Source organism: Pteropus alecto, unplaced genomic scaffold, assembly GCF_000325575.1.
Source record: "Pteropus alecto unplaced genomic scaffold, ASM32557v1 scaffold79, whole genome shotgun sequence".
Taxonomy (NCBI): Eukaryota; Metazoa; Chordata; class Mammalia; order Chiroptera; family Pteropodidae; genus Pteropus; species Pteropus alecto.
The window spans coordinates 712,628-721,675 of NW_006494612.1; positions in this window are offsets into that span (position 1 = coordinate 712,628).

The following is a 9,048-nucleotide window of genomic DNA, read 5'->3' on the forward strand; positions in this document are numbered from 1 at the left end:
TCAGGGAGAATAAAAGGCTTTCAAAAATAAAAGTGTAATAAAGACTGTCTTAGAAAGATGAAGAGTGTAAAACTTTATTTTTAAAAGTTCACTATCAAAAAATATTATTTAGGGGGTTGTAGGAGAATGGAAGCCAGATTGAAGACTGTTTCTGCGGAAATGAGAAACTCCAGAAAATTCCAGAAAGATTAGTCACTACATATAAAACACATAGCATTCTGATTAGGGGTTATGTATTGTATGAGTTCCAGTAACTTACGTTAAATGCCTAGCACAGATACTGGCACATAGCTGATGCTCAATAAATGTAAGTCTCTATTCTTCCTTTCTTAGTATCAAGCAAAATTCAAAACATATTTAGTAGATGTTATAAAATTATAAAAAGTATTGTTTTGGACAAAATTAAATGAATTAAAGAATATAACAAACACCTAAGCATGAAAAGAACCAAAGTAGAAATATATATTTGTTTACTTGCTTTATTTTTGCAAAAACAAATCCAGTCTGGTTGGAGATAAATTCCTTCATTCAACTTGATAAAATAACCTTTATGTGCATTACAAAATATAGGGTCTTTCTTATTGCAACCATAATCTTTGCTGTGGTAGAATTTCCTCCTTGAAATAGTCAGGGAACAGAAGGAACTTCCATTGCTAAATATGTCCATGAGAATTTTGGTAATAATGAATATAACCTGCCAGAGAGGTTTTCTTTTCTATTAATACAAGGCAGATTATCTAAATAATTTGTATTAATAAATATGAATCACATCAAGAAAAGAAAAAGTAAAAATGATATATAAACTCACTTATCTATATTTGTGAGTTTTGCCATTTCTTACAAAAGTTTTCAAATGTAAGACAACAAAGTCAAATTTTTTAGAGCTTGTGACTCTTTAATGATGACTAATGTAGGTTGTTATCAAAACTCACTTAAGATAGTCCTGGTTTAGATATAGAAGAGGTCAACCTGAAATAGCAATTTTCTTTTTCATCTATCAATGCCATATGTTGTAAGCTTTCCTAAATGACATTTAAGCCTGGCTCAGTCATCTAAACAATAAATGCTATGCATGCTTTGCTTAGTTAATAACTATCTCACTTATATAGAAAGAATATAAAAAGCCAATTCCATAACATATTATAGTTTTAAAAATAATCAGAATTTACTCATCTGTATTTATCTTATTATAATAGCATTTCATTCATCATAATCATTCCAACCTTCTCATTCTTAGAGATATTTATGGAGAATAGAAGGAAGATTATTATTTGACACTAATATTGATTTTTCAAGTTGGCACAAGGATACTAGGTGTTTGTTTCTTTGTTTTAATTATAGAAGATAAAATAATTTTATTCTCTCCCAGATATATTTTTGTAGTAAAACCAAGCAATAGAAAATTGGTTAATGAAAAGTAATTTTTTTGTTGTTAGGCAACCTAATTTTAAGTGATATAAATGATCGATGAGTAACTTTTCACATAACCAGCAGCTGAAGTACACACCCTTTAGTAAATCTTCTGGGATGATATGATGAAACTGACTTCAATAGCAACTCTACGTATAGGACCATCCTTCTTCCTGTACAGTTCTGGGTGAAACAGAGAAAATATCAAAATCCTAGCTCTCTGTTTAGATCTTTAATGGAACATTATAGTTTCATATATGCACTTTTTTAATCTTTATACATATCTACTTAAGAGATATAGTTTTACTTCGATAGGCTTTTATTTTAATTATTTTCCTTTTTGTTGCATATGTGCATAGTGTTTTAAAAATAAAAAAACTAAATTCCAATATTTACTATATTAATAGAGTAAATTACATAGTAATTATAATTCACGGGACGTAGCAGATAATTATATTATATATGTCCCTTTGTCCTAAGATTAAATATATATTTTATATTAAATAACTGAGATTAGTAGTTAACAAATATAAATTGAACAATGAAGGTATTCAAAGGGAAAAATAAGGATGTATCTACTATTTCTGTCCTGCAACACATATAAATTATTTATCATAGACCGGAGATCTTGTGTGTGTATAAGGTGTTGAGGCCTTTAGGGCTTTTAATATTTAGAAGGTAAAATGGCAGAAATTATAGGCATTTTGGGATTGGTAAGCAAAAAGTGAATTGCTATCCATAAATCTTTAATATATTCAGATTGGTTCTAATAGTTAAACATAGGTGAACAGAAGAAAATGTGAACTCTTTCTTTGTCACATAGTGGCTAAGCATTACTAAGAACTTTACTGTTATTAATTATAAGATAAGCCCATAAACATAATTTAAAGATTCCATCAAAACAAATACTATAAAATACAAAATAATTTATCCTCCCACCACAGACCACCTGTTCTGTTGATAGACAGATGATAGATGATTAACAGATGATAAATAGATAGAAAGGTAATAGATAACAGATAGGTCTATATACAACTTTAAATGTTGTGAGATAGATAAATAATTATGGAACATCATGACACCCAGTTATATATAATTTATATTCAATCTATTTCACAGGAAAAGGGGACATGCAATCCCTGATGTGTCAAATCTTAATAATTTGCCTTTATCATTATATCTTGGTATTTCACATTATCACACAGAACTTGGCTTCATAATTCATAATGGTTTTTGAGATAATACAAAGAGTCTTTTCATTAAATCAGATTCATGAGAATCATGTCTTATACAATATAAAGCTTTATGAATAATTTTAAGGATGAAAATCATCTCAAGGCACAAGTAAAGCAAGGATTAATTCAGGACTGTCAATATCACTTCAGAGGAACTTTCTTAATATATATACTGTCTCAAATTTAACATACGATTTCATGAAGTGATACATATAAGTATATTATTTACACAGATGAAAGTTGTTTTAGTGATAAAAAATTCTATTGCATACTCCAATACATTTTTCCGGGAAACCATGTCCTACAAACACATAAATTGTATTATTATTGTTTTTGTTGTTGTTATTATTGTTATTAGTACTATGTGATAAATCAAGTATATCTTGACTTATTCCATGGTTAAGGATTCTTCTGCTGGCAAACCAGTATGTTTGCTGAGGTCTGTCATTAGCATGTGTGTAAGGATATTCAAACAAGTCATATTCCTTATTAATTTTCCAGGGATGTATAGGTTAAAAAAACAAAAAAATAAACAAAATATTCAGAAATTGGGTGACTATTTAAGGCTTGTTTTACTTACCTGTATGGCACAGGGCAAAAATGAATTGGATTTTAGAGATCTCTATAGATCGTTATAAACTAAATGTAACTGAAGCTTATTTCCCCCTATATTGTATCTTTATTGAAGCAATTTCTATTGGCAATTTATAGAAAGCTACCTATCTGGAAAACAGTATTTGTTGTTATTGTTGTTTCTATAGATCGATTTTCAGTAACCACTGGAAGTAATTTATTTTTACCTGATGTATCCAATAAAAGTTTTTTGTTTTTTGTTTTTTGGTTTTTTTTTTAATTTGGTCTAAGGTTTGTGCCAATTTTATTGCTCTCTGAAATTCTGGTCTGCAAAGATCTTGATGCTTTACACACTGATATCATGATGCTGCATAATCCAGATGAGCAGAAAGTACTTAATATCTTACATGTATTTGAGAATCACTATTTTAAAATAGAGAATTTAATACTGTAAATTTGTTGAACTATTGTCAAAAAATTAAACAATCAGAAAAGAGTGAATAGCCCAACACCAAAATAATATCTGCAGAAGCACCTACCACCTCTGACACTGTAGAGAAAAAAAGGGAGAATTTGGGGGTTGTTAAGATCTGGAATCTTGAAGGAAAGGTCCTGGGATTTGGGACTCCAACCTCTCATGATGATATTGTGCCAGTATTTTAGTAGCTTTTATAACGTATCAATGTCAAATGTTGCTAGGATGCAGAAATCTTAGAAAGGGTTTCTAACTAATTGTTGTAGAAATCTCTGAAGGGGCATGAGGAAATCAATTCTATGAGTGCCAAAGGAAGGTAAGAACTAGGATGAACAGAATAAATTGTATATGCATTACTAAAACAATACTAACATGTTTTTGCAGTATAGTAGCCACCCCCTCACCCACAGCTTTGTTTTCCCGTTTTAGTTACCTACAGTCAATCACAGTAAAGATATTAAATGGAAAATTCCAGAAATAAATAATAATTTTTAAATCGCATGATGTTCTGAAGTAGTTTGATGAAATCTCAGGCCATCAGGTCCCACCTGGGTTGTGAATCATCCCTTAGTCCAGTATATCCATGCTATGTATCATTCCTACCTGTTAATTACTCAGTTGGTGTCTAGGTTATCAGATTGACTATCATGGTACCACAGTGCTTGGTTCAAGTAACCCTTATTTCACTTAATAATGGCCCCAAAGTGTAAGAGTAGTGATGTTGGTAATTTGAATATGCCAAAGTGGAGCCATATAGGATATGTATAGGAAAAAAAAATAAGATATATAGAGTCTGGTATCATTTACAGTTTCAGGCATCCACTGAGAGATCCTGGAATGTATACCCGTGAATAAGGAGGGATCACTGTAATACCAAAAAGTAGAATAAAGTCTCTTCTCCTCCTACTCACACTGTTCACTTTCCTTCTACTGATCCTGATTTGTTAAACCACATAGGTCAACTGACAAAAGAGAACTATAGTTTTCAGAGGCTCAGCCCCAATAACTCTAGGTAACACATAAAATGATAGGTTTGGGAATTAGAGGCAGGAGCATAATGATTAGTACCTCATTAAAAATTGGATTACTAACTTTTGAATTCTACATTATGACTTCTAGTTACAATGGTGTAAGATCCTACTGGGCGACTATCTTCTAAAACAGCCATAAAATCTGAACATAGAGCAAAAAGCAAGTACCTGTAGTCACAGGAGAGTGAACAGTAACTAAAAGGCTCTGGTCAGGAGAACACACTCAAAGGATGGGAGATGGAGAGCTGTATAAAGTGAGTTCCCATTTTTGCATCTTTAAGCCTTGCCTGCATGTCATTTATAGGGCACATGTGACCAGATGGTGATGTCAGTAGTAAAAAGTAATCTTTCTTGCCAGGGAAACAAAAAACTGATGTTGGAAATTTTGGCAACTATAGAGAATGCGGGATTCCAAAAGGGGGGAAAAAAAAAACAGAAATGAGATCACCATATTTTGTCTACCCCCATTTGACCAACATCTGAATTGCTCAAAGAAGTTATGATAAGGAAAAATATCTGATCTGGTATTGAATCCGATACCCAAGAAAGATTTTTCAGTTAAAGTAAAGTTAGGAAAACTGCCTGATAAAACAAAAGCTAACAATTATTAGAAGAAAAAGAACAGAATCTAGAATCTCCACAATTTAACTTTGATAATGTATGGTACAAAATCTCAAGTTAACCAATACATGAAGAATAAAGAAAATAAAACACAGTCTCAGTAGGAATTTAAAAAATCAGCTAAGAGAGAGTCTTTAAAAACCTAATGTTGATTTCAGCCAAAAATAAATAAATAAATAAAAGTATTTTATTTTTATGTACTTTTATGTGCTTTTATGAGGCTCTCTTATGTACCCTCAATAAAGTAAACATATGAATGCAATAAAATTATCTGCATATAAACATAATTATATATTTATATGTGTGTTAGGATTATCAAAGTAGAATAAAAATTACTAAAACTAGTAAGTTCTATAAGTCAAAATTAAAATAACTGAAATAAGATAATCAGAAAAAAAATAATAGCTGAATTGAATGGCATAAGTAAAAGGCAGTGAATTTAAAGACAGGTCAATAAAAATTTCATCTGAATAGTATAGAGAAAAAAAGTGAAAAAGATAAGCAGATCCCAGGGACTTGTTAAATAATGCAAACTATTCAAAGTCAAAGATGAAACAATCTTAAAAGTTGGGTTAGAAAAAACAACTAATTTCATACAAGGATGCAGCAATGAGATTAATGATTGATTCCTCATCAGAAACCATGAAGGCCATAATAAAGTTGAATATCATATTTAAAATGCTTAAAAGAAAAACAAAACAGAACAACAAAAACCCCCAAAATGCCCGCTCCTACCAGCCAAACGAACAGTAAAGGGGCAACTAGCAAGACAGAAAATTTTTACATAATAACCATTTTATTTCAGCCAAACATAGCAGAATAAAAACTGTGGCCCTATCCCTGCCCATTTTAGAACTAGCTTTGTGGGAAGCCTCAACTTGCAAAATTGCAAGGCTGTATTCAGGTGACTCGAAACTCTTTTCGGGGTGTGGTATCAGAAAAGGCCAAATAGTAAGCTGGGACTTTCATCTCCACTGGGCATTAATGAGATTCTATTTCCTAATATGGTTTCAGTGAAGACAATGCCCTGCTCCTAGATGTCTACTTACACCCAGCACTAATGAGGCTGTTCTTTCCATCCCTGCTGTGATAGTTTCAGAGAAGGAAATTTAAAACTTTTATCATGGCCGAGTGGTAAGGAGGTCCACCCCATCATGGTGTTAGTGAAGAGACCATGTGGCTAACAAGAATTGTCATCTCCACCCAAATATAATGAAGAGCTTCCTCCTTTGGTATCAATGGAAGCACAGTGAAGACCTTGGACATCTGTTTCCATCTGTTAATAATGAAACAGGGCCACTTTGCTCCTGCCAGAGCAATGTCACAGAAAGTGACTTAAAACAGAAATTTTAAATAATATCTAGTCTCACAACATGGTTAGGAGAAGGACATTTCACGCAAAGAAAGCACCATGAACAAGTGAAAGAACATAATAGAGGACATCTTTGGAGATTAGGTATATGTGATAAAAATTAAAATGATGAGAGAGGGTAAAACCAGTTGTGGATATATTGAAGCTCATATTTAGGAAAACCTGAGGAAAATAGTGAACCATTTCATTGTTTTAAGCAGGAGAGGAGCTTATTATTCAAATGAATGTTTTAGAAATATCACTCTAGCAAGAATATGAAAGATGAATTGGAGAGGCAAAATATTTGGGTGTATCAGGGTTAAATTCTGTTAATGCAGTGAAGCTGATAAAGGGGAAAATGAAGGAAGGATGTTTGGAATGGAAAAGAGAGAACATTTTCAATTATGTTTTAATTAAGCTATTTGTGCATAGTACCTAAAATGCTGATCATGCAGAGATTGTCATTTGGGGAGTTACATTTGCTTTGACACAGACATAATGTGCTTCCAAGGAAAAATGTGTTTTGTCCATAAGCTCTTCAGTTGTTATCAGGACATTACGCCATCCATGACCATCTTTTCAAACATCCACAACTCGGCCTTCAGTTGTAGACTCCACTGTGAAAAGAAGATTCTTATACCCAGGGAATCAGCTGGATTTCAATTAACATAAAGGTAAGATAAGGAGATGACCATCTCATTTCAGGCAGCTTACCTGCACTGTCTTCTTGATACCTTTTGCCTGTAACAAGAAGGATCTTGATTTATTGGAAATATACATTACACTTGCCCTGTGCCACACTCCACTTCTCATACGTTCTCTAGTGTTTGAAAAATGAATAGCAAAAGGTGTCCTATCTGTAAGGCTTTACCACTCAAAAACCTTTGCCTGAGAAAGCAGCTGCAGAAGCTTTTCAAGTTCACAGCTCAGGGCTTACATAAAGTGGACTTGGCAGGATTTTGCGTAGCAGCTAAAGAATCAAACTTACTGGCTTGTGTGAAATTTGATTAAATGAAATCTCATCAGTCCTCTTGCTGACCACATCCCCAGAAACAGACAGCTGAGCTCCTGGGCAGCTATGTGACCAAGCAGAACTGAGCCAGCTGTCAGCCCTTTCATGAAGAGGAAACTCCAGAGTCGAGTATGGCTCCTTTAGCAAAAGCTGCAGTGCCTCGGAGAGCACAGCCAGCCTTAACCATTCCTTAAACTGGCATCTCCTCAATCTCCTACCCAATTTTTAAACATCTAATAAAGGTACTTTCACCTGAAAAAGGAGATTGACAATGTTGGCTTAATTTTCAGATATTTGGAATAGTAATGCCTCCCTACAGTCTAGAAATGTTCCATGTGTTAATCAGACACAAAAAGATGTGATAGCCTCTCTTGCCACTCAGAAAGGCCTCAGAAAGATCAATTTGAGTCTGTACTTTATCCTAACAGTCATATTATGGGCACAAATATTAAACTAGGGATGTGGATACATGGCAACTAGTAATATTTGTCAAAGGCATATAAAAAGATGACCATTTCAAATCAGAGCTCATTTGAATGGCTAGTCAACAATAAAAGGATCATTTTTAAGATAGTTAAACTTAACCCCTAAAATCACAATTTTCAATTTTCTATTTGGAAGAAAGGCAATTATTCAACATAAAGTATTATCTTTATTTCAGCAAGACTTTTTTTTCCCTCCTAAATCTAATGAAGTCTCTTAAAAATTACAGCATAAAACTCATAAAATTAGAAGATGATTAAACTTCATGGAGTTTTCACCACTGGTTTTTATGATAAGTAGTTTCCATATTATATTTAAATTGGTTTGCATTTCTTTAAGGAATCATTAACATGCTGTGAGCCAAATCATGTGGTCATAAACCGTCACCATGACTATTACTATGTGCGAATGCTGCAACCATTCTAAAATTTTTCTAATCAACACTTGGAAGAAAAAGACATCATAAACCAAAACCAACTGATTTAATAATTATTTTAACGTAAAATAAAAAAACTACTTTATATGGCACATTTTATGTGATGTCATAGTATGTTGCCTCTTGTTCAAAGATAACTGAAACAAAATTAATAGCAAGACTTGATCTGTTCACTTAAAGATTCACAAATACAATTTATAAAAAACAGGAAGCAAGTGTACAGCTTAAAGGTAAGATTCTCAGGTTAATATTAAAAATTCTCATTTTTTTACTAATTTTAAAATATAGTAGTATAGTGGTATGTCTGTTATAGATTTGCTAATGTAAAATGGTAGGAAAAGAGTTGTTTTTTGTCTAACTTTTTATTTAGGTTGACTTTATATGATCATTTTACTTATTCAGAATATTCCCCTTTATCTTT